This window comes from Toxorhynchites rutilus, chromosome 3 (assembly GCF_029784135.1).
Source record: "Toxorhynchites rutilus septentrionalis strain SRP chromosome 3, ASM2978413v1, whole genome shotgun sequence".
Taxonomy (NCBI): domain Eukaryota; kingdom Metazoa; phylum Arthropoda; class Insecta; order Diptera; family Culicidae; genus Toxorhynchites; species Toxorhynchites rutilus.
In genome coordinates, this window is record NC_073746.1 from 56610615 (window position 1) to 56631064 (window position 20450).

Here is a 20450-nt window from a genome sequence, read left to right on the forward strand (position 1 = left end):
CACGTTTTTGTGCTTGCCTGCCTATGTCCTGTCAATAAGGAACAAGTTATGCATCGATGAGGCACTATATATTTTCGGGAACGAATAAATCGAATGTTTTATAATATCTCCGTTAGCAATAAACAAAGAAAAAAGATACAATTTTCATGTCACTACAAATCAGTCGTCAGATACAAACCGATATAGAAGGGGGAAAGCCAAATATTTGCAGTATTAGCTCCACTGGTTCACATACACAACGAATGAGGGTATAAAAACACGTGTCATTTGCAGATCATGTTCAGGGGGTCTCAGTGGCCTTGATGGCTGCGAGCCATCACGATCAACATCTAAGTAAACAAAGGTATACGATCAACATCGATAATAAACAAACAACTAGATTCTGTTTGCAACTTCAAGTGAAACACGATTAAATGATAGAAAGAGTCGGTTTAATACAAAAGAGATTACAAAGTTCGTATTGCATACTGCGACTTGTGTATTATATATTGTTCTCGTGAGGGGAAGGATGAATCATGCAACCATCTTCTGCTGATTCTACAATACCTCATACGCCATAGGACTTTTTCAGGGCCATAAAAACATTCTATTAAAGAGCTAATCCTGAAATTTCAAAACATCCTAAAATAATATCCGTAGTGATGAAAAAACGATTTGAATAAAATAATTTCGTAAGCCTATGTCAATAATGCGGTCGTGTGCTGAGCACAATATTGTTGGCTTTATTGTCTCAGAAACGAGAATTTGAAAATGCACTTTTTGATATATTTTTTTAAAATTTTGTTTTCCAGATCCACTATTACCTAAAACTTTACCGAAGACACAATTTCAGTCAAATAAACCATTTTCGAATATCTTATATTTTATTCAGCAGTACTATTTCCAGATAGTAGAAGAAGATCTTCTGGACGTGATTTTTAATGAAGAATAAACATCATTAAATTTCAGCGAAACCAAAAAATCTATTGATGGAAAAAATGGCCAACGTAAGAACTGTCGAAAATTATTTGAATAAGTATTTCGCCGATAAACTACTAATGTTCTATACGGATGGTATTATGAAAATACCTTGAAAATGGCGAAAGGTTATTGATAACAATGGCTAATATATACTTGATTAAAATTGATTCCAATAAAAAGAAAAATCATTAAAAAATTTAACAAAAAATCGCAGATGCTTTTAAAATGACCCAATATGTTTTTTTGTTATGCACTGATATTCAAGGGTTGTTTCAAATAAAGGGTGGGTCACATCAAATTGCACCACGGAAAAAACGCTGTAGACCGATCCTTTTGAAAATTTTAGACAGTAAAATAAAAACTATTAAACAACTTTTGGCATTTTCTTTTTATTCATACTTCGAGCCCAAGCCCGTATGCTCGCACCTTCCTCTTTACCCCATCCATAAGGTTCTGTACAACGTCAGGTTGTAGTTTTATTTTAACAGAAATCCATTTTCTCTTGAAGTCCGCCTCCGATTTGACAACTTTTGGGTTCTTCCGGAGGGCCTGCTTCATAATCGCCCAATATTTCTCTATTGGGCGAAGCTCCGGCGCGTTGGACGGGTTCATTTCCTTTGGCACGAAGGTGACCCCGTTGGCTTCGTACCACTCCAACACGGCCTTTGAATAGTGGCACGAAGCGAGATCCGGCCAGAAGATGGTCGGGCCCTCGTGCTGCTTCAATAGTGGTAGTAAGCGCTTCTGTAGGCACTCCTTAAGGTAAACCTGCCCGTTTACCGTGCCGGTCATCACGAAGGGGGCGCTCCGCTTTCCGCAAGAGCAGATCGCTTGCCACACCATGTACTTTTTGGCAAACCTGGATAGTTTCTGCTTGCGAATCTCCTCCGGAACGCTGAATTTGTCCTCTGCGGAGAAGAACAACAGGCCCGGCAGCTGACGAAAGTCCGCTTTGACGTAGGTTTCGTCGTCCATTACCAGGCAATGCGGCTTCGTCAGCATTTCGGTGTACAGCTTCCGGGCTCGCGTCTTCCCCACCATATTTTGCCTTTCGTCGCGGTTAGGAGCCTTCTGAACCTTGTATGTACGCAGGCCCTCCCGCTGCTTGGTCCGCTGGAAGAATGAACTTGACAAATTCAGCTTATTGGCGACATCCCGGACCGAACTTCTCGGATCACGTCTAAACTGCTTAACTACGCGCTTGTGATCTTTTTCACTGACGGAGCATCCATTTTTGCCGTTCTTCACCTTCCGGTCGATGGTTAGGTTCTCGAAGTATCGTTTTAGTACTCTGCTGACCGTGGATTGGACGATTCCCAGCATCTTACCGATGTCCCGATGTGACAACTCCGGATTCTCGAAATGAGTGCACAGGATTAATTCACGACGCTCTTTTTCGTTCGACGACATTTTTCCAAATTTACGAAAAATTGACAGTGAAGCATGGTCAACGTGATCTATACACTCTTATCTAATTATAAGCGAAAGCTGAAGATATAATTCCTAAAAATTAAATTTCAACAGCGTTTTTTCCGTGATGCAATTTGATGTGACACACCCTTTAGAGTATCAGATGGGTAACTAAGTTATCACTTTTTTTTATGAAAATTGTTCTTTATTGCGAAGAAATGGTTATAAAAGAATTATTCAAAATACTGCCGATTGCTAGTTTCAATCATTTCACATCTTTCGAGCCTATTTACGAATCAAATTATTTTTTATTTGTTCTTATGAGCGGAACTGTTGTTCAGCCAAACCATGTGCCATCTAACGGAACAAGTAATAATCGAATGGTGCAATATTCTGGGAAAATGGCGACGGGTCTTCCCATTTTAGTGTTTCCAAGGATGTTTGAAAGTATGACAACGTGAGGACGAACGTTTTCATGCTGTATAATCACTTTTTCGTGCCTCTGCTCGTGTTGTGCTCATTTTCTCACAGTTCTCGCGAAAATTGAACTGGATCTGTTCCCCAATTGGTTCCACTCTGTCTGAAAAACTGAAAATATCGACCTGATCCCACCAATAACAGAGTAAACATTCGCAGCAGAAGAAATTAATAGAAAATCCTGCCTGTTTGCCACTGGAGGAGTTGTTCGCAGAAGTCGCTAAACGTCTCTTGGGTTGAAATAATAAGGAACTCAAGGCTTCAAATAATAAGGAACCCGATCAATGCCTCAGATTTAGTTTCTGGTCTTCTTGCACGCGGAGGGACAACAACATTGAAATCACCGTCTTTGAAGCGACGGAACTAGTCAATCATTTAGGACTGAATTTCCTCAAACTTTTTGGGGCTCTTGATGCTTTTCAAATAGAGGAAGGAAATCAACACTTTCAACATGACCATTATTTGGGCTTGGTTCATGACGTTTTGGATATGTCGAAATCGACCAGCACACACTGTTGAAGCCATCTATGGACAAACAGCGGGTGCAACAACAATTGCGGCGCGCAATCGTTTGACGTACAAAGTATCAAACCACTCACGAGTGGAGTGGCCTTCGGCCTAATAGCATGTGCGTACGCGTGTAATTCTCACGAAAGTGGATGCATGGAAACATTTTCTCATCGATTGAGACCAATTACCGCCGTCCCTGTGTGAAATTTACCTAGCTCGTGCTGTGCGCGGTAAATCCCTGCACATCGCTGGAATCAAGAAAATTTGTTTTTTTTTGTTCCAAGATCCCCAGTTTTTTTAGATACTCATGAACAACCGCGTCATCGTTAATTCATAAAAGAGTGGCAACATTGGAAGGCTTGAGTGTATGCTTTTAATTAACTCAAGGTGAAAGTTTTGCACAGGGTAAAATGTTCGATATTTAATTAATTTTTGTTTTCGCTTGTGTTTTGAAGCCATAAACCCATTTCCACTTCTCGTATTAACATACGGGGTGGTCTATTAGTTATAAAACACGATTCTATTAATTTACCTGCTTGTTCAGTGTGCATACACCTATACAATTCACACACGCGCCCGGACATGGTTTGCGATTGCTATTGGGGAACTGCATCGACTTTAGAGCGCGATATTGCGATAAACGCTTTCGGGCCAAAGTGAAAGGCTTCAATATTCGTTCGAATCCTATGAATCTCAGCAATCATTGAGCCTTACAACTGACAATCCATAGTTAAGTTAGGAGTTTTTTTTTTGTTAACCTTTGTTATTCTGAGAAAGCTTGCGAATTTGCATTTGACCGACTTTTGCCATAATCCTAAAATCTTCGGGAAGAAGAATCCGTAACTGAGAAAAAAATCCAAAGGAACGAAAAATCACAATAAAACAAATTAATAGAAGCAGCTGCGTTCACTGTAACAGAAAGAATGTCGATTTATCCCGAGGAGAAGAGACACTCAGATGATCGGAAGATACTCCTAAATAAAACCACTCAGCCATCCCACCAGTATCCTGCAACTCAAAACATCTCTGACGCCCATATTTTTAAGACAAGAGGATACATTTTTGGACGTCACATGGCCAAAGGAACGTTCGCCACGATTTTACACGCCAAATATAACGGTTCGGAGATCGTCGGCGATAATGGCCGACAGAAGCCTCTCGAACTAGCTTGCAAAATTGTGGACGCAAGCAGAATAAAGGATGTGGAGTTTTTGGTGAAGTTTCTACCCCGAGAGCTGCAAATCCTTGGACGAATCAATCATCCCAACATTATTCAAACACACAGCATCATGAGGAGAGGCACCCGTGTGTTTATATTTATGCGACTGGCCGAAAGGGGAGATTTGCTAAGCTATATCCGCAAGCATGGTGCACTTTCGGAAGTACATTCTAGAGTCTGGTTCTTCCAAATGGTGGATGCTGTTCGATATCTTCACCACATCAATATCGCCCATCGGGATATCAAGTGCGAGAACGTTCTCATCACGAAAAATATGAACGTGAAGCTATCCGATTTTGGATTTGCGCGAATCTGTATAGACGAGTTGGACCACCGAATCATGTCGGAGACGTTCTGTGGATCCGCTGGGTATGCAGCGCCTGAAATTATCGGTGGGAGCTCGTACGATCCGAAAGCGGCTGACTTGTGGTCCCTTGGGGTGGTTCTTTTCGTTATGCTGAATGGGACCATGCCATTCGACGAAGAAAATCTCAAAAAGTTGGAGCGAAGACAGCTCAGCCGACAGTTCAACTTCAAACCGCAGGTTGAAAGGACTATCTCGCTTGCGGCGATTCAACTGGTACGCAATCTGCTCGATCCAAATCCTGTCGATCGAATCAACATAGACGAGGTGACGAGAGGGCAGTGGGAGGAGGATGCGGTTGCGAATAAAAATGTATAATCATAAGACAATTTTAGTTTGATTTCCTTTTGGTTTGACGTTCATTTGTAAATTTAGCTAGGATCATCTCTTGAATTGTTTTGAGAGCTACGGAACCTATTCCCGTCGCAATCTGGGGCAGTTATACGAGTATACGCATATATTAGAACATACCACTTAATATTAGGATGTGGAAGAAAAAGCCATTATTTTTGCGTTACTAAAGTTACCAACATTGCAGATTGCCTTTACAAATTTAATTTAATTGAAAAAAACCTGAACCTGCTGTTTTAATCATATCCCAGAGTATTCAGGAAAAAAGCAACAAATCCAGAGTACCTTTTCCAGATATTTCACTAAATTTCTTCCAAACCTATTTGATTTTATCCGACAACAACTAAAACTATCGACAGATACGTTTTAACTATTATCGAAAATGTTAGTTAGTAACGCTACAGACAGAGTAACCTGGTGACGTCTAGCTATGCGAACAAATGTTCATTGAAACTATTTTTTTTTTGTATTAAATTGTTTATTTTTACAGGCACTGTTACATAAGTTTAAAGTAGCCAAACTCCTATCTGTATAGTTACAAGTATATATATATATATACATTTTCATTAATTCTAATGTTAATGAAGTAGAGAACCGATTACTCGCGGTTTGCTCGAGTTTAGAAGGGTGACAGTCATGATATGAGCTCATGAATCCAGAATGAAAATTTAGCTCGATAAGCTGCTCAAAATTTCCGATCACCAATGGGTTCATAACCTTACACCGGATGAGGAACCGAAGAGATAATAAATTGAAGCGATCTTTTAGTGGGAGTATGGCTGCCAAAACTTCGAGACTCATTGTATACGTTGAGGGCATACATCCCAACGCAATATGGAGACAAAGATACTGAATTCGCTCGAGTTTAATGAGGTGTGTTTTGGCAGCTGATTGAAAACAGGAACTGCCATACTCCATCACTGAGAGAATAGTTGATCGATACAACATTATAAGATCTTCGGGATGGGCTCCCCACCAGGTGCCGGTAATTGTACGGAGAAAGTTTATTCTTTGTTGGCACCATCTCTGTTTTCTCCGTGGAGTATTCGATCCCTAGCACAATGGCCCAGGTCGAAAAATTGTTCAAAGTATCTTGCAAGGGTTCTTGCAGGTCGGATTCTTTTGATCCTACGACAGACACCATCATCTGCAAGTTGTCTTAAGCTGCAATTATGTGTAAGACAATTGTCAATGTCGCTTACATAGAAGTTGTACAAAAAGGGGCTTAAACAGGAGCCCTGAGGGAGGCCCCTGTAAGAGACCCGACTCACTGCCGAATCTCCGCATAAATAGACGCAAGCGTTTTCCAAATGGAAAAAATATGTTTAATCCGCAGAATCTCCTAGGCCCTCTTTTAGCTGATAATATCCAACAACTGGACAGATTATTTCATTAGAATTTTGCATGGTTACGCTTGTAGGCAAAAAGCAACAAAATTGCATCTTCCCAACACTAATGGTGTTGGTGATTACGTCTGCTATGCAAACATGGGCAGTATAGACATGTGTCGCCTGATGGAACACAACACCTCTTCTGTTGGCCAATTCTGGACGTTTCTGATCAATCGCTGGCTTCGGTTTTTGACAGTAGAGATCTGAATTCATGTATTGTACAAAAATGTAAAAAAATAATTGAAATAAAAACATTGCACGTGTTTAGCTGGTATAAAGGGTGTGTCACATCAAATTGCATCACGGAAAAAACGCTGTAGAAATTTAATTTTTAGGAATTATATCTTCAGCTTTCGCTTATAATCAGATAAGAGTGTATAGATCACGTTGGCCATGCTTCACTGTCAATTTTTCGTAAATTTGGAAAAATGTCGTCGAACGAAAAAGAGCGTCGTGAATTAATCCTGTGCACTCATTTCGAGAATCCGGAGTTGTCACATCGGGACATCGGTAAGATGCTGGGAATCGTCCAATCCACGGTCAGCAGAGTACTAAAACGATACTTCGAGAACCTAACCATCGACCGGAAGGTGAAGAACGGCAAAAATTGGATGCTCCGTCAGTTAAAAAGATCACAAGCGCGTAGTTAAGCAGTTGAGACGTGATCCGAGAAGTTCAGTCCGGGATGTCGCCAATAAGTTGAATTTGTCAAGTTCATTCGTCCAGCGGACCAAGCAGCGGGAGGGCCTGCGTACATACAAGGTTCAGAAGGCTCCTAACCGCGACGAAAGGCAAAACATGGTGGGGAAGACGCGAGCCCGGAAGCTGTACACCGAAATGCTGACGAAGCCGCATTGCCTGGTAATGGACGACGAAACCTACGTCAAAGCGGACTTTCGTCAGCTGCCGGGCCTCTTGTTCTTCTCCGCAGAGGACAAATTCAGCGTTCCGGAGGAGATTCGCAAGCAGAAACTATCCAAGTTTGCCAAAAAGTACATGATGTGGCAAGCGATCTGCTCTTGCGGAAAGCGGAGTGCCCCCTTCGTGATGACCGGCACGGTAAACGGGCAGGTTTACCTTAAGGTGTGCCTACAGAAGCGCTTTCTACCACTATTGAAGCAGCACGAGGGCCCGACCATCTTCTGGCCGGATCTCGCTTCGTGCCACTATTCAAAGGACGTGTTGGAGTGGTACGAAGCCAACGGGGTCACCTTCGTGCCAAAGGAAATGAACCCGCCCAACGCGCCGGAGCTTCGCCCAATAGAGAAATATTGGGCGATTATGAAGCAGGCCCTCCGGAAGAACCCAAAAGTTGTCAAATCGGAGGCGGACTTCAAGAGAAAATGAATTTCTGTTCAAAAAAAACTACAACCTGACGTTGTACAGAACCTCATGGACGGGGTAAAGAGGAAGGTGCGAGCATACGAGCTTGGGCTCAAAGTATGAATAAAAAGAAAATGCCAAAAGTTGTTTAATAGTTTTTATTTTACTGTCTAAAATTTTCAAAAGGATCGGTCTACTGGGTGAATTTCTACAGCGTTTTTTCCGTGATGCAATTTGATGTGACACACCCTTTAGTATCGGCATCATAAACACCATTCACAATTACGGCCGTCTGGCTAGCATTTTTTCCTTTTTAACAGAAAAAGTGTAAAATGTACCGAATTTTCTCTTTGTTGTCTTCCATTATTAACACCCTGTAACTCGCAACTTAATGGAACAAACAAAAAATAGCAAGAATTTTATTTTTGTGTGAAATGTCACTTTTACAACGAGCATTAACGCGTAATATCGATCATACGATATTACGCGAGCTATTGATCACTAAAGCCGAGAAAATAATGGATTACTTTTTCCGTAACCTAATAGTATTTTACCAAAAAAAAAATGAAAAAGTGGTTGTTAGAAAATCTTTTTCCCTGCAAATGTGTACATCTTCCGATGCATTGGTGACTTGTTGGAAACTATAAGGGCTATTTATACAGGGTTTTCCAACTTTAAATTCCGAAAGTAAATTGAAATAAAACACACTTAGAATTCGAATTTCGATGAAACTTTTATTTCAAATTAAAGTATGTCTCAAAGTGCTTCCTTGGCCACTCGTCCAAGGGAGCACTTTGAGACATATAAATTGTGATTAATGAATGAAATGTAGCAAATTTGAAAAAGTTCATGTTTTAATAAGATCTAAAACTTTGTCGAATACACTGTATCGTTATCTTGAGTTTAAAGAAAATTAATAATAGTTGTAATTTTTTCAAAGAAGAGCTGTAAAAGTGCCCATCTTCCGATGTATGGATAACTTGTTGGAAATTGTGAGGGCTATTCATATAATTTGTTTGAGAATTTTCAAAAATGCGTTTTTAAGAAAAAAAATATTTAAATTTTTTAATTTTTTTTCAGTGTAATTTTTTCAAAAAAAATTTTTTTTTGGTTTTTTTTATAAAAAATTAAGAAAAAATTGGTTGGTTATATCTATGATATAACCGCACGGTTTACGTGGGAATACCGTTGGCTTAGTAAGCATTTGTTTGTATTGCTTAAATTATTGATTGAATGAAACAATTTTCGAATTCTATTGAATTCCACAAATTTGCTTTGTAAGTAAAGAGTTTGGACAATTGCCATATAAGATCAATTCATGCATTCCAATAGAATATATTCTTCGTTACGTCTTTTTACGTTTGATATGATACGTAGGACTATGAAAATGTGTGATCATTGTATTTTACATTTCCCTCTGAATTTATTGCATCGCTCGTGGGTACGTGGTTCTCGAACCGTGAATTTCCTTGATTTGATGAACTTCGGGCACTCAGTTTCGATTTTGAAATGCACGCCAAACGCATATTGTTGAATCAATCGACGTTATCGCAGCAAATGGTTATCATAATTTTGCCTGATCATCAAACGGTATGCGTAAAAAATCAATGAGCAAAATATATGAAAGCATATCTTCCAATACAGTCTTGAATGATCGAGCTAAAGCATTGTGTTCGTAATCGCATTTGTAGTCCAAGTTAGGACAACACATTTCGGAGTGATAAAAAACATGTGAGTACAGAAGTACCCCCGACTTGCATGAATCAACAACTTCAATTTCTACTTTTTATACTATATAGGCTTTAAACTTGAAAGGTTCATTCGCCTCTAGTATTTGAAATGACGATTTTGTCTGGCTCCTCAGTTTAGAAGTACGTGTTAGGGAAACATATTCCGGTGTGAACAAAAATACTCCCGAATTGCGTGTATTGGCAAAACGGATTCCCCCAGGCACATTGATTTTGAAGTCTCTATTGGGGAAACCGTAAATCGTTCCAATCAAAACGAGGCTGTTTCAATTGTTTATCTCACGAGAAATAACCTTTTGTTCATTGCCATAGACCCGTAGAATTTCCTATCAATTCATGCAAAGATCTTTTCGATCTATTAATAAGTGTTCGAGTTATAAGCATTCGCAAATCTTTCATTTTTCCTGCATCTTCTGTGTTTAGGTTTTCATTTCACCTCCAACATGAATCATGTTTCGGACACTCTGTAATAATAACTTGACCTGCTTAATGCCCTGATGATATAACTATAAAATTAATATCACAACTGATTTTTTAGGAACCGTTTGGTTATATCATCAGGGCATTAAGCATTTCAAGTTATTATTACAAAGTGTTCGAAATATGATTCGGAACGGTACTCGTAGACGTTTAGAATATTAGACGTAGTCCCACATCAAAAAAATGTGACCCTTTTCAAAAAGTAGTCTAATTTTTTTTCAAAGATTTCAAGTATGCAAAATTGCTTAAATGATCAATGTCTTTACTCCCACAACGTTTCACTGCTATCTGAGATGGTGTTGCCAATCTCTAAGACGAGTTGGCATGAAATTCGTCTATAAAGGTTTATACGCTTATCCCAACATTGAAAAAGGACGATTAAAAGATCAATCAACTATGCAGCAGTAGTAGTTGGTAGCTTAGTAAGCGAACATTCAACTATCTGGTAAAATTACTCCCAATTTTGGACAACAAATGCTCAATTAACACGTTGAGCCTCGGGTTGGCCTCTGGGAACTGATATCGTATTTTTTGTCTTCTCGCGCCAGTTTCATCGGACCGACAGGGTGAACTTGTGCATTGTCGGAACTGGGAACGGCATCAACGAAGTTAGTAAATGATTTTTAGAAGTGTCCACTATCGGGACCGACGTGGGCCACATGAAAAATTTATTGGCTTGGTTGAGCTCAACCTGTCAATCACTAAAATTGTACTAGCCTATTTTGAGATACTAAGAATATTTAGTACGATATTTTTATATAAACCTACAAAACTGATGCACAAATATATTCAATACAATACAATTTATAATTTTTAAAATAATTTCAACAAAATCGTAGACTGAATATATTATTTAATATTGTGGTAAATTGTTGGGTTCAACTCACAAATTTCCACCGCACCTCCTTCCAAACCATTTTTACCAGACAAACAAATCATTTCGCTAAATTCACTGTGATGATTTTTCAGCATTTGATTCACAATTTATGCGCGGAAAATAATCTGCGGCAGGATTCGGTCGACTGAGAAGCCCAAAAAAAAAGAAGAAAGCATTCAAACGAAAGAAATTTTCTTCCAGCATGCTTCAGTTCGCTTTTTATTGACCCTTAACAAAAGAATGTTTCGTCGAAAAACACAAGCCTTCTCTTTTTTTTGTTCTTTCTGTTTGACCCATGACTGATAGACCCCCATTGCACACCAATCACTCTCTTTCCCTCAGCTCGCAGACATTCCCATCTTTTCATAACGCACTTTTTCGACCTTCGCTCCAACGTTAGCACCATCACCACCGATGCTCCGGTGGCGGTGGCTCCGTTATCCGATGTGTTTGTTCTCTTTGTCTGGCCGTGTTTTCCTCTTGCTACTCCTTCTCCGCCATCGCAAATCATCACTCACAGTTTTCGTTCTTGCCGATGCCTTTCTTTCGGTGCCAGCCAGCGCTGCGCTGGCTGCTTCACTTCTCGAGTAGCTAGGAGACAGATTTTTGGAGGATCCGAGAAGAAAGAAGCAAAAGCGAAATATGATTCAAGGCCACCGTCGGCAACCGGGCGTCGCCATTTGTTTTCGGCTGTATCCTCTCTGGGGACCGATTCCTCGAAGGGGGAGAATGGTTTCGTCGGCTGTAGGACCTTATGCGAGGAACAAAAAAAAAAGTTCGATTGACGTGTTTCCATTCGTATACCCCGTTGAAAACGAACGTCGTGTCTATTTAAAATGCATAACAGTGCCGGTGGGAAACCGTTAGATATGATTTTTTAATTTATCTCTTATTGACCATACCAGTGACTATCCGGTTCTCGAACTGAAATGGAATGCGTTTTTCATTGCATTTATCAAAAAAAGTAATAAAGCAAAACGATGTTAAAGATCAGGGATTTGTGAGACCTATCACGTCGCTAAAAATTTAAATGTGTATCAATGAGAAACAAGATCATTTAATAGAACAATTTCCGTATACAAGACAGTATTGCTATTGAGCTGTATAATTGAAATCAAGTGTGGGTTTCTGGGTTATTGAATAGCTATAAACCGCACTTCTCTCCAATTATCCGGAACAACATTGCGCTTCAGAAACTTATTAAACACTTTCAACGAGCAATGTTTCGCTACACCAGATAGGTGGTTTGGAAAGTTGAACCTAATTTTACCCGATCATGCAGCAGAATTGTCACATGAAAGGAGAGCAAAAAAGGATTCTACCATCGAAAACTCTAAATCAAGTGGTCTATCTCGAACAATTTTTCACACAGGAGCAGAATCGGGGCAGCGGGAGCGGTTTCAAGCCACTTTCCATATTTTTTCCATCGAGATTTGTCCTTGAACTTTGGGGTCACATTTCTGTGTCCCTTTGAAAATAAACGGTGTACCCTCGCGTACTGTATCCTCGATCATTTCGTCAACTGGCAACATGACGAAGAAATTGGGTGTGGTTATTGTTATTGCTGGATCTGTGGGAAAGCACCCTTCAAAATTTCCACGAGAGTTTGCACAATTCGGACACTTTTTTTCAATCACTTTGTAGGGTTCACTCACCTGTTGCTCTTCACCAGTGGAAATATAGACGCGTTATTCCATCGCAATCTGGTTTGCCTGCTTCCGGTTAGACACGACAACTCGTAATAATTTCTTTGGTCTAATCTATATGACTTTGAGCGATTTTCCATTAGATTTAGGCCGGAATAAAACAACCCATGGGCCAGTCATCTTCCGAACTGGGAATCCGCTTACGGTATTTCGAAGCTCTCGTTTGAGCAAATAAGGGGAAATCAGTTGTTCCAGTATCGGAGATCATCATTTCAGGAGATTCCTCACATTCTGACATTTTATGCGGTAGTTATACAATATTACGATTATTATTATTTAAATCATAAATCTATTAATATTTAAAATACCTAAATGCACACACCAGTTCAGTTGTACCTATCGACCGGGTGATCGCGTTCTGGGTGATCAGTACAAATGAGTAAACCATCAAAAAGTAGTCTGAGCGTAAATCTCGTAAAATTATCTATAAATGATTAAAGAATTAGCACTCAAAATTAGACAACTTTCGTGACGCGACCGATATGTTCCCGAAAGTTCTATTCCTACGTTAGAAATAAATGTCGCTTTTAGTTACATAAAATTAGCTTTATTAGCGATACTAGCACATTGTGGATGAATGTTAAATTCTATTAGCATTTGCTAACTCGAAATCTTGATGTATGCTTCTGTTTTGTTTTTTTGTGTCACGATTATTAGAAGTTATGTTAGTAATTATCATGTGTAACAGTTGCACATCAATCTTTAGAGAAGTATTTTTTCCACAAAAATGATCCAGATGTTGGCAATTTTTACGTTGGTTGACCATAAAATGTTAAGTTATGTAACGTTAAATTGTTTTGTTAAGTAGCGGCGTGAATTCTTCAGAAGGAAATTGATGACGAAAGTTGATTTCAACCAAAGAGAAAAACTATGCCTCGTTCATAAAAAAAATCCTCTCACGTCAGACAGTTAAAACGAGATATTTCCCTTTATTCCACGCGGCAATCCATATCACGTAGGCTCGTTCAGCTGAAGACGAAAGGCGTTATCATTAGATGAGATTTGAAGTCGCGTCCTCCTCTATTATCGACTCGGTATAAATTAGGAAGTAAAAGGGTAACTTGCAAAAAAAGGCTATTGACTTGTGCTATCTCACGTCAATCGCAGCGACGAATAAGAGGAATACCATTCATTATGAAATAAATCATGGAATCTCCATGACGATAATATGCCATCTCTGCGTAACCCATTGTGAATTTCATGTCGAAAGACAATTCGAATATTATTCCACAAAGTTCCATTCATCTGGTCTGAAACCACTTTTTCTTTCGATGTATTCGAATAACAACCATCAACTTATTTTCCTTTTTGAAATTCAAATAGAAGCAATGAGGGAATGGAGAAATAATAATACGTTACTCATTCAGCAATCCTTTAGTCTTGAAAAATACCATTTGGATTTCGAAACACCTGGGAAAATAAAACACTTACGAATACAAACTAAATAACTGGTTTCTCCTCGACATGTTGCTCGGTTAAAGGTTGGATTTGGAATGGATGTTTGAAATTGCTTCCAACAATTTTCAACGCTTCCAAGAGTTTTTTGGGTCTTCTTCAAATTTCGCTTGGCGATGACCCAATGTTCCTCGATTGGTCGGAGCTCTGGAGTGTTAGGAGATTCTAGCTCGTGAGCACAACCTGTACGATGTTGCCATTGTTCCGTAAGAACATGGCCGAATTTGGCCAAAACAGCACGAAACAATAGTGTTGCTTCAGGGAAGGCACCAAACATTTTTACAAATACTTGTTCATGGAAATACTATTTTTTTATTACTATGAATATGGTGGCTCAGGCATGATTGTGGGTGTTGTTTTAGGAAAAAAATGTCTCACAACCAACGAAAAGTAAGCAGATGAATTATCGTCATGTAAGAGTCATGAGTCGTTACAAAATTCCACAATTTCGGACGTAAAATAATACTCTTTATTATCCGTACAACCAGTGTTGCCACATTTTAATCTGTACCACAAGGGAAAAAATCTTTCTCATCTGTACTTTTTCTTCAAAAAATCTGTACCAAAATTATGTACCATTGGAATTATTCATTGTAGAGACAAATCATGAAATATGAAAAAATACTCATTTGTTCACTAGAAAATATTTTATTTACTTGCTTACTTTATATCTAGAATTACTTACTACAAATATTAGTACTTACGTATTAACGCCGCCGGAAATTTTAATTATGAATTTATTTTTTCCGTAATGAAGCCGCTATACGGTACAGAAACTGTACAAAAAATCTGATATATTGAACTTATGGTCCGGATCTGACATGAAGTACTGATTTTCTCCGTCTGTCTTTGGCGAATAATGTTTCATTTCACATACAAAAATGAGCAACAAGTCATCAAACCGAACGGTAAATATTTCACTTAAATCAACATTTTAACGAGACTTTAAGTCCTGGAAGTTGCGTAGGAATAATAGACTCTTTTTCCAATCTAAAGGATTAAAACATAGAATCTGTCAATGTCCTACCATTTCATTGCTTATAGATTTGATATTTAATATTCTGTAATGGCACTAGTAAAATGGCATCGAAGCAACAATACATAACATAGCAATAAAAACATGAAGACGTGGGGCTGCAATAAATATGACTGACATGAAGACGTGGAGCTGCAATAAATATGACTTTCATAATGTCGAAAAACGTTCGAAGGCTGAGAAATGCATTCAATGATAACATTTGCATAAGTCAAACTGAATCCGCTGAAAAATTGGAATAATCATAGCCATATGTCTGCTTAAACCTAGATGAAGAAAAAATAATGTTGCCCAGAGTACACTAGAGAGCGGATATGATATAATTTTAACGTTTAACTCTTTTCATTTGTAAAACGCTTAATGAATGTAAGGTTTAAGAGAATTTTGGTTCATTGCCAATTGCCAAAATTGTTCATTTGTTTTTTTCATCGCCATCCAAAAAAAGTCATTTTTTTAAGCATTGAATAGTGAAATTATTCCTTCTGGATGACGAGAATCAAATAATGAAGTTTGTTAGACAAACGATTTGTCTACTAAGTTTCCTGATGTTTAAATTTAGACAAGAGTCGAAAGTCTTCGTCTACTTTGCAGTTTCTGCTAAGGGTAGTCTAGGTAAATCCTCAAATCAAAGAGGCAACAAATCATGAAATATACATCATTTGATATTTGCTCAAAATTTTGTTTCCTAACACCAAAGTTTCTTCTCATTAAGTATGGTCACGTTGGAGTTCTTGATCAACAGAAATATCGACTTTGTGCTTAAAGAATAAAATCCAACAATATTATCACAATGCCGACAAATGAGGATTGTTTCAGGAAGTTTGTTTTAGTGTACGAGAATGATTGCAAGGCTGACAGCAGTTGACTGCTCGAATACGAGTGTGTCTTAAGGACACTATGGCGGTTTATTGACAATGGTTTGTATATTAAAGTTAATAGTCTCTTTCCTTCTTGAATTAATACAATTAAACCTAATAGAAAGCATTTCGTGTAATGTTACAACTCGTTACTATTTTCACGAAATATCATCGAGATAAGTTTCCAATAAAAATATTTTGATAAACTGACTGCTTTTGATGAAAAATGACGATACCGCACCCAAAAAAAAACAATAGAACAAAAGAAGGTTATTGGAATGAAAGTGATATCTTATAAAATCTTGTTGGTTATATTCCACCAAGTTGTAAGATACATATCTCTCTTATCAAGTGAAAAAAGATTTTGAATCCTCAAATTTCATCTGTTTCCTAAAATGTTGAATGTCTCAATTGTTTGTGTATCCATAATTATTAGATACAGGTATTAAATACCCTACATCTGTCCGTATCGATACGCTCCAAAGCCATAATCTCGGAGCATTCCTATAAGTCAAGTTCGCGCTGAAATAAGAACGCACCGGAAGGGCGTCGGATATAGACGCCAAATCTGTCCACTCTTTTATCAGAAAATCCCTTCCTCTCGCGAGCCTTCAAACGGAGTCTAATCGCCAGAGCTTGCAATGTCACAGAAAAAAAAAATTAATCATCGCAAAAAATAAATGAACATCACGAAATGGGGTTTTTATATGATTCCAGCTTTAAATTACCCTGCGTCCTGCTCTCCCCCGCTTATCTATTCTCCTCCCCATTGCACCCATTGCTGCTCCTCCGCCAAAATTGTCCCACAACGCAAATCCCAAATACATACCATCAAAAAGCGCTCAAAACCCTCTTGTTGCTTGGGTCCTCGTGTCCTATCGTACCACCCCTACCCCTTGCCGCCCACAATTTGCCCCTGTGTGCGAGTATTTGGAATGTTCACATTTCGCCCGCTTTGGCTCTTTTTTTCAGCTGCACTTTCTGCCTAGATCATGATAAAATTTCAACCATTGAGCCATCGTTGTTGGGAAGCTTTTGCAGAGGTTTAGTGTTGTGCCTGTATCTGTATGGATGGTGGTGGTGTGTTTGTTGTGTACATTAGTCGCCGTCGTCATCATCGCCCCGTGTTGTGTTTTTTTCCCGCTGCTGCCTTCTTCGTGTTCCTTTTGTCGAATGCGTTTTTTCTCGCCTGGTTCCTTCAGGCCGCCCCAACCCAACCAGTGAACGATATTTTATACGGCACACCAACGATCGTATTTCTCCAAGCCAAAATACATAAGCGCTTTTTTGTTTATGTCATGATGCTGCTGCTGCTACTGACTGCCGATAGTCGTGTGCTTTTTAGAGCCGTGCGAACGAATGGCCAGCAGCAGCGCGGAATGATTGGTTGTAGACTTGGTGGGGATTGCGTGCAGGAAAAGTGCTAGCGGGTGCAAAGGGGTTCTGTTTTACCCCTTTTTCCTATGTGTGCTAAATTCTAGCAGCTCACAGTGGGTGTTTGTGTAGTGTTTGTTTAAATTACGATGACGACACTTAGAGTTGTTTCAAATTCTTACTCATGTCTCCGATAGACCAAATAACATACAAAAAACAGTATTATTTGTGAAGAACCACTTCAGATTTTGCTGTCGGACACGTGACGACAAACATTTTCAGGCTAAAAATTTTATTGACTCGTAGACTTATTTAATTCATACATCAATTCAATGGTTTCTACTTACAATTTTGAATCTAATTTACTTGTGAAACTAATTCCAATCCGACTATAAAACGTTGAGCTGGAGCTTGGGTATATTGTGTATTCCATAGGTGATCTCCGTGATTGACCTGAACCAACGAAACTGCACAATAAACGCACTGAATGATGCTTGGGAGTAGTCAGCTATTCTTGTTGTGCAAGTTCCGGTGATTCGAACTTGAAACAATCAACAACGACAACGGCCACCTCTTTACAGTCACCAGGGGAAGGTAAGGTATGTTCGAATGATATCCGCGGCCAGATCGGGCGTCTATATAACGTTTTTTCATGGAAGGGATGAATACTAGTGCAAAAATTTAAGAACAGTTAGAATTCGTTGCAGTATGTGATGTGGATTTGTAAACACTGACTTCAAACCACTTAACGGAACATTTCAACACATTATTTCCTTGAGAACATTCGGAAGCGTGTATTAACAAAAAAACCGGCGGTATTTCGTAATTTATCTCTTCATCTATTCCCCTCAGTGGCGATAAATAATTGATAAGAATAGAAACTCTACAATATACGACGATGAAATGTCTCTTAGTAGCCCTTTATCAAGAAAACTTTCACAATTTCTGAAACAGAAATTCATCCGTCGGTTTTTTATGAGCCCTTGATACCCTACTAAGCGAATAATATTGGATAACAGTCATAAAATTTTGCCTGCGATGACTCTTGAGATTTCAGCTCTCGTACCTATAGCGAAGCGGTTAGTTTCTTTGCGAAGAGAGGTGAATAATATTTGCAAACAATTATACATTTATATAGGAGATAGTCACATTCCGTAAATGAGCAACAAGGAATTTTCTTTTTTTAAATTATAATACAATACGCATACAGAAATATCTACAGTCTTATTCATATAGATATATGTGAAAGTACAGATTACCACGCAGAACTATCTGGGCTAAAGTGTGGAAGATGACCACACAAAAGGCTGATGTTTAAATAAATGAAACTACAATCCAAAATTTACTATCTGATTGATAAATCCATAAATGGAATCAGCGATCTCTCTAGAGAACACATTGTTCGAAGAATCAAGATTGTGGAGCTGACTAAAAAAAAACAAACAAACAAAACACCAGAAATAGGATCTCCCAAGAATGTCAAATTCTGATTCAAAACAGAAACGAATAGAAAATATTTCTCAGTTTCCGTTCCCAGTGCCATGTATGTGAGGGGTCTGGGGGGTTGATCATAGCTTCCGTTTCAATTAACGTATTAACGAAAAACTCATCATATGTTTTCCGGCATTTGATAGCAATTTCATAACTACTTTATGGAACTAGCCATGCATTCCCACATTGAACCCATGAAAGTTATTGCAGATGGATTAAAGCACTATTGAGGGGTGAAGTATTTTCAAGATTCTTGTTGATGTTGTTAATCACCAAAGTCAGCTCCTTGTTTCCCGCCTGGAATTTTTTTCGCTATTGATTTCATAGGGCTCTCCTTTGACCAGCTGGCAGGATTCAGCTGAAGGAATTTGCACTATCTGAAGATTCACTGCTCTTATAGTTAGACATCTAAAAAAATTCAGTTCCACTGAGCTCTAGATCTGTGCTACACTTAACATGAAATCTAGCGCTACGAACTAGGAATGGGCCATAATACGGACATATGTGAAGGGACGCACGTAAGGTGTCAATCATTCTAAAGGTAAAGAGGCTGATGAGGCTGAAAAATCACCGTACCCATATTTGTAGCTTTTGTGATTTCAATAGTTTGCTTTCAATTCAGCATTTGCCAGGGGCGCTGATCGTTTGGGGCGGCAAAATCCAAGAATTTTCAATTGCATTTTTTCCCGTATTATATTTCATGTTTCGATTGAGTAAAAAACATCCATAATGAGTAGTTGTTTCAGTCCATACATGATACCAATAACCTCATTTTGATGTTCGCAAAATTGAAACAACATCACATACATCTCCATACTATGAATTGTTTAATAGTTATTGCTCAAGAGCGAGCCCCTGCCTGGAAGGTCGAAAAATAATGAATTTTGGTTTTTTTCGGATTTTAGGAATAAAGTGAAGTATTCGGGTATTTTGATTATTGTTTAATGTATATTTGTATTCGGGTATTTTGGTGTTATAATGTACGAATAATGATCATTATGCTGTTGACAGCTGGATGCGTAGATGCTATCTGAAAATCGGTACGTTGTGGTATCGGTTCTGAAGCAACTGGGTATCGCAGAACGAATTCAAATAAATATTTTGACACTTATTAATTTTCATATTTTGCCAATACCTGAAGCGTCACATAAGGGTTTTTGAAAATCCGAAAAAAAGCCAAAATGGTGGCCAGCTTTAATAAAAATAAGTTATTTTTCATAATAAATCGGTGTTTGAAAGCTCATTAAAAATAAAAAAAATAAATATGAAAAAACGGCTATGAAACGCTTTAGATAAACCATTTTTACGTTCTGAAAAAAAAATTCATTCAAATCGGTCGAGTAGATCCTGAGATACCACCAGCTGAAAAACATGGTTTTCAGAAAAACGCGTTTAAAAATTCGTACAGCAATACTATATCC

The 20450-nt window shown here is 38.6% G+C and overlaps 1 protein-coding gene across 1 annotated transcript in view; it reads left to right on the forward strand.

Annotated features, from left to right (window-relative positions):
- LOC129775115 (uncharacterized) overlaps nucleotides 1–20450 on the forward strand; it is a 109155-nt gene that overhangs the window by 68750 nt on the left and 19955 nt on the right. The window lies entirely within an intron of this gene.